Genomic DNA, 6595 nt, shown 5'->3' with positions numbered 1-6595 from the left:
CCTCCATATGTCGCGCGCAAATGTTCGGTAGATTTGAGATGTTTCGATCTTCTCTCCAATGGCACCGAGGCTGCCCCTTGGTGCAGTATTTTTTACTTTTGTTTTATCTTGGCGGAGTGAGCGAGTAGAATTTATTAGAAAACAAGCTATTGACGGGTGACCTTGTGGTTAGGCAGCCACGAGCCCTTAGGCCCAGGCGGCTTGTTCAGCTCTCTTGATGTCCTTCGCCTGCAGGTCAGGGTCGGAGTTGACCAACGCGGCCTCCCACTATTCAGTATTACTTTTTCCGTGATTTGCGATATTCCCCTGCGCACGACCACATAATATGGAACAGATTCGCTTTTTTTCTTACGTTTACATGTATTAGTGTAGTGGTCCGGGTAGTAGTAGTAATAGGCTATGGGATTGGGGTAGGAGTTCGTCTCAAGTCATCTCCAAGCTACTTGTCGCTGGTTAAGCGACTTATGTGCTGGCGGGTACACTGCCCTGGCTGACCTGTAGTGACGAGCCATTTCCTGGTAACTGAGCATGCCATCCCTGGGATCCTAGCGTGAGCTGTCCGGTTGCTCGGCTGGCGAATCCTCGAGCGGCGGTGTCGGCAGCATCGTTGCCGGGTAGGCGGGTGTGGGCTGGTGCCCAAATGATCTGGATTGGTCGTGGGTGTTGGTTGTCTAGTATGTGTTGTACAGAAGCCGAGACCCAGCCTTTCGCAACCTTGCGCTCTGCTGCTCTGATACCGCTAATAATGTAATGACAATGTGAGGAGGCTATTGTCAGGGCAATGGCCGCCTCTTCCGTTGTTTCAGTGCTTCTGGCTTGGATTGAACCACCAGTGCGCATTTGACCTGAGGCGTTCACCACTGCGAGAGACATACAGTTGCGTTCTATGCATTCTGCTGCGTCGATATATACTATAATAATAATAATAATAATAATAATAATAATAATAATAATAATAATAATAATAATAATAATAATAATAATAATAATAACCTTTATTCATAAAAACAAGTGTTACAAAGTGCCAAGGCATTAGGAAAAACGTTGCTACAGAAGCAACTTGACTGGTCCTAATAACCAGAAGGTCCAAAAGGCAGCAGACAGCAAGGAGCGAGAAAAAAAAGAATAAAATGAAAGGAAAAGAGGAACAACGAAAATGGAGAAAGGAAAGAGTAATGGCATGTAGTACACAGATCTCAATTAAACAATTTGCTTCACACATGAAACAGCTCAGGAAAAACAAACAATATAGATATATAGATACACAAAACTCTTAAGAAAAACATTAGGTACATGGTTAAACCCAATTAATTCTTGGGGCAATAGAAATTATACAGGTCTCTGCCAGAACAATTTCGTACATCGATGGACGCAGATCTGAGATTATTCAGCAGAGTGGGGAAAGTGTAACAAGTCATTTGGTTACCATAGGTTGAACGCACATGCGGCACATGCCAGTATTCCGGGGACCTGGTGTTATAACATGGGATGTTGTGTTTTAATCTAGCCAGAGATGAAACAAGGCTTAAGTTCTGTTTGGTTTCTTTTAGGTATCCAAGAGCAAGGTGGTAGTTAAACATATCATTGGCTTTAAGTACCCGAAGTTTTTTAAATAGGGGCTCAGATGGGGAGTCAAAGGGCATATTACTAATTACGCGAACAATTTTCTTTTGTATTACAAGCAAACGGTTAATATTTGTAACAGATGTGGTGCCCCAGATAAGGCAGCAATAATGAAAGTGGCTCGCAAATAAAGCATTATAAATTAACATTTTAATCTTCCGAGGCATGTAGCGAATAGCGAAAACGCGTCCAGTAATTTGGGAGAGTTTGGCGTCTTTGAAGGCGTGGAGTTTCTGATGTAGGGCTTTGGACCACTCGGCCCACCCTTCCTCGTGGAATTCGGGGTGCATGCTTTTAGGAAGTTGATTATTTTGATATGGTGCCTCTGATCGTGAGGAATGCCTACTTTAGAGCTTTCCATCGACTTGTAGTTGATGCGGAGGTTCTCGAGGATGTTTCGCCCGGCGGCACTCTGAGCTAGCCTTTCGTATTTAGCTATAAGGTGTGCTTCCACAAGTTCCTCAAGGGTGTAGTGCACACCTACGGCTAGCAATTTAGCGTTGGCTGTACTGATAGGTAGCCCAAGAGCCAAGACCCTTCGGATAATTCCCTCTATTTTATCTTTCTCAGCCACTTTGAGGCAGAGGTACGGGGTAATGTAGGTGATGCGGCTGAGCACGAAGGCTTGTACCAACCGTATGAGGTAGGCTTTTTTAATGCCATAGTGTTGGTTGGCAATTCAGATGAGTCGCATCATCTGTTGGGCGCACACTTCTTGTTTATCAATGGTTTTGCCGTTGGGCCCGTGAGTTTGCGTGAAGAGGCCGAGTACGCGGATTGTGTTAGCATGGATTGGATGAGAACTGTGCAAACATTTTGGCCGAATATGGCGCGGGTACTGGCTTCATGCCAGTGACCGTGCACAACATTGAAGTGCGAAAAGAAGGCAGACTAGCAAGCATGTATCAGGCGCCAACTTCCGAAAAAGTTCATTGAACTAGACACCATTTTTCTCCAGGATTGTCGCAACGAATGTGCGAGAAAAGCAACCACCAAAATGTACGCAACTTGCCACTACGGCACCGCACATGAAGCATTCGTACCCAGGAAGTTAATTCAATTTGCGTGGAAGGTCGCCATGCTCACGTGCACATGGTGCACACATTGAATTCTTGTTGCTACTTTGATTTCACTTATGCGTTCGCATCTATTTGGCATCTATCATTACTACATGGTTTAGGTTCAGATGGAAGCACAGTAAAGTTAATTCTTAGGCGGTACTGGCAGCATGGTTTCTGATTGGCACACAAACGATGACTAATTGAGGCAAAAGAATGCTGTGCTGTAACAAAGTGTTGGGATTTCCTTCAATTTTGCTGTTATAGCGTTCAGAATACCGTAGGTGCTCTTGTTTGAAAGCTTAATGGCACTGAATTAGTTCAGGCTAACTGCTGCGTTTTTGCAATTTAAATAAAATATGAACTCGGACCAAACGGACTGTGTGCGACTTTTCATCTGCGAAACACTGCGTTGCAAAGTAGCGAGTTAACAACATTCACCCATCGTTTTCAGATCAGTATTACTGCATACTTTATAAGCTATTACAAAGTAGCTGTCTATATTTAAATACACTCGAATCTGGCAATTAAAGCTCCCAGGAGACGGGTAGTTTGATTCTCTTCAAAGCAATGGCCACTGGCTTATTCAGTTTTGCGGAATTTTGCATGACTTGTCCCATCCATATACAGGGTTTTCATTAGCTCCACCAATTTCTTTTAGATTGCGTAAAGCAGGTAGCGCAATTGTAACCCTTGATCTAAATTGTTCGCTGAGGCGGTCATTACTTATCTTAGAAATCGAAACGTTCAATTGGCTGATAACCGTAATTGCGCTAACGAAGTCATCAGTTACGCCACATATTTCAATCTAAAAGTTATAGCGGCTGAGTTCGTGCGGCGTATCCACTCTTAACGAGTTTTCTGGACAGCACAAGTTCCGAGATATTCATTCTCAGTGTCCGTCGAAATGCATTCCACTTCCTTTTTGTGCTTCAATACATAAAACTCTCTTCATAAAAAAAAAGTAACTGGAACGCCAATTAATTTCGTCGGACACTCAAAATATCTCGGAACGAACTCTCTGGATAGCACCAATTCAAAGTGGATACGCCGTGCAAACTCAGCGGCTCTAACTCATAGATTTAAATGTGGCTTAATCAATTAGAAAGTTCTGTAGCGTAATCGCGTAAATTATTCAATTGAACATTGATTTCTCGTAGAACTAATGGCCGCCTCATCGAGTCATTTAAATCAATGGTTGCAATTGGGCTATCTTCCATACGCAATACTTAAACAATTGGTGCAGCTAAAAAGCACCCTATGTATATGAGACATGGGATCGTTCCCCGCCTGTGGCAATTTTTCATCCATTTTCTGTTTCAACAATTTATAATTTACTTCAATTAGTAAATATATATCTACAATATAAGAAGCCAACAAAGAAATACAGAGGACAACATGCAGGAGATTACTTGTGCTTACTAATTAAATAAAGTAATGATAAATCAATGGCAATGAAAGTGGATGAAAAACTTGCCGCTAGTTGGGAACGATTTGACGTCTTCGCATTATGCACGTGGGATCGTTCCCTAGCACGGCAATATGTCACGTGTATATTACACGTGTACTTGATCATCGGAAGACCTCGCTTCATCGTCTAACATGTTGTCGCTCAGCGCAGGACGCGAATGGAGTAGAACATTCTGGTAGACACGCGGGCACCAGCGATTATTGTGGAACCTTCGGCGATCGACAGATGTATAAAAGACTACGCGCTTGACTCGTTGACTACATTTCGCCGACTGTGTTCGCCGTTATTGCTGTGCTTTGAGTGCAACTTGCTTTTGGGGGCGCAAGTTCGCCCAATAAAACGCTAGTTTCGCCATCAGTTTTGCTTCCTTCACCGTCAGTACCACGTGACTAATACGCACGCACGCACGCGCGCACGTGATGAGCCGTTGCCGAGCAAGGAATGTGGCTCGAGCTAAGATTTCGGCAAGGGTACTTGTCGTCGTAAAGGCAGTAAGTGCTTTCATTGGGAGAGTTCTTATATACGCGCAACTCTTACACCCTTATCATTTGATATCACATATCGCTCCTACCTTGACCCAAAAAAGTACTAAAAAAAGTTGCAGTTTCGCCCGAAAGGCGAAACATCGATTGCGCTTGCGAATTCGTGGACAGCTATACGAAGTAGAGATAGTGGTTTTATTGGTCGTACAAGGCTGTGAACATAGCCACACTAACTAAATTAACAAGCATGATGTCACGCGCGCACAAGCAAACATAACGCATTTGACTGTGACACATTTGACAGAAACGCGCTGTCAAAACGTTTGTTCGCATGACTAAACGCGGCAGCTGCAGCAGCGAGCGCAGTGACATTCGTGCTTTCTAGCGCTTCGACGCAAAGTGAGAGGCCAGAACACGCGGCACAGCTAGACTGTGCCCCACCGCAGATCGCTGTCAAGGTACGGCTGCGCGACGCGTGCAGCAGCCACACGCGAAGTTGCAGCCGGGACTGAACGCAGCCTCTCCCCCTTCCCCGTCTCCCCTCTTCCTAGCGCCTCGCAACGTTGGGTGCGTCGCACACGACGGAATACTGCGCGCTTCCTCCCCGCTTTCGTCTCCTTCGCGCGGGTGAGATTGAGTCGCGATTGTGTGCTCCCCTCGCGCACCTTCACTCGCACATGCAGTGTAGAGCGCACGGCAACGGTGTTATCGCACTTGCACTTTATACGGAACCTCGAGGTGACACCGTCGGAGTGCACTTGGAGTGTCCATATGCACTTGGGGTGTCCATATAACTGCTATGACAATAACAGAGGAGGACCTAGGGGATGTTTAGCGTTGTGATACAAATGGAACAAGTAGGGGTGCTGCTGTTGGAATCTTTCACGCAGCAGCGATAAAAACTGAACATATATAATATACATCTACAAGTATACCCGCTGTGAATCCAGTGTGCATGGTTTTCTAAAAGCAGGAACTATGCGTGTAATTTCGGTGGGCTCTGAAAAGAAAGAAAAGGGGAGTGGGAGGAAGGGAGCCGGGTCAAAGAACCTTAGTTATAGAAATCTGTCTTCGGTTAAAAGTAATGACTGAAACCAGAAGAAAATAGCATGCATACACATAAACTTCAGGTTTTTATCTCCACTGCTTGAATGAATCTAACATCATTACTCCTACTTGTTCTCATTTGTATCATGACACCAAACCTCATGTTGGCCATGCGCGTTTCATCTCCTGTTCTATTTTTTTAATTTTTTTCGACACTTTGACATGATTTGCTATACGCTGGTTTATCCTCGTTTAGCGCTGTGTCCGCGTCTTGCCTATGTCTCTCGTCCCTTTACGTGCGCTAAAGACCTCGTCACACGCCGACATGGAATATCAAGTCGCAGACACCTCCATCAGCCCTGCCGAGCTTGAAGCTGACTCACGTTGGGTCCGTGCCGTGAAAGCACACCGTGCAGCCGCGGCCCAACAGCCTGTCGTCTCGCCACCGCCTGCCTCGCCACCACCCAAGACTGCCTGCGCTACCACTCTCCGTCGTCACGCTCCCCTACCTCGCCTCCCAGCGGAGGACTTCAAGATCGTCTACAGACCGGGAGGAGGGCTTGACCTCCGCACAACCACTAACGGAGCCCTGCTCCAAATCCTTTGCACTCGTGCGACCATCGACTACGCCAGCGCACGCACCGCCGACCGCGTACGGATAAATCCGTACAACAACTCCCTTACTGTCAGCACCCCATCCGAGCCGCGCGCTCGCCTCTACCTCCGAGTCTCGGAACTCCGCCTGGGTGCCATATCTTACCCCCTGCATGCCTACATGGCCGCACCCGACAACGCCCTCCGCGGCATCATATACAAGGCAGTGGACTCCCAAACCCAGGACGAGATCGTCCAAGACCTCCAGTCAATGAACGTTAACACCCCCTGCGCCATCGCTGACGCACGCCAGATGGGGC

This window comes from Dermacentor albipictus, unplaced genomic scaffold (genome assembly GCF_038994185.2).
Source record: "Dermacentor albipictus isolate Rhodes 1998 colony unplaced genomic scaffold, USDA_Dalb.pri_finalv2 scaffold_24, whole genome shotgun sequence".
In the NCBI taxonomy this organism is placed as follows: domain Eukaryota; kingdom Metazoa; phylum Arthropoda; class Arachnida; order Ixodida; family Ixodidae; genus Dermacentor; species Dermacentor albipictus.
This window is presented reverse-complemented; position numbering follows the sequence as displayed.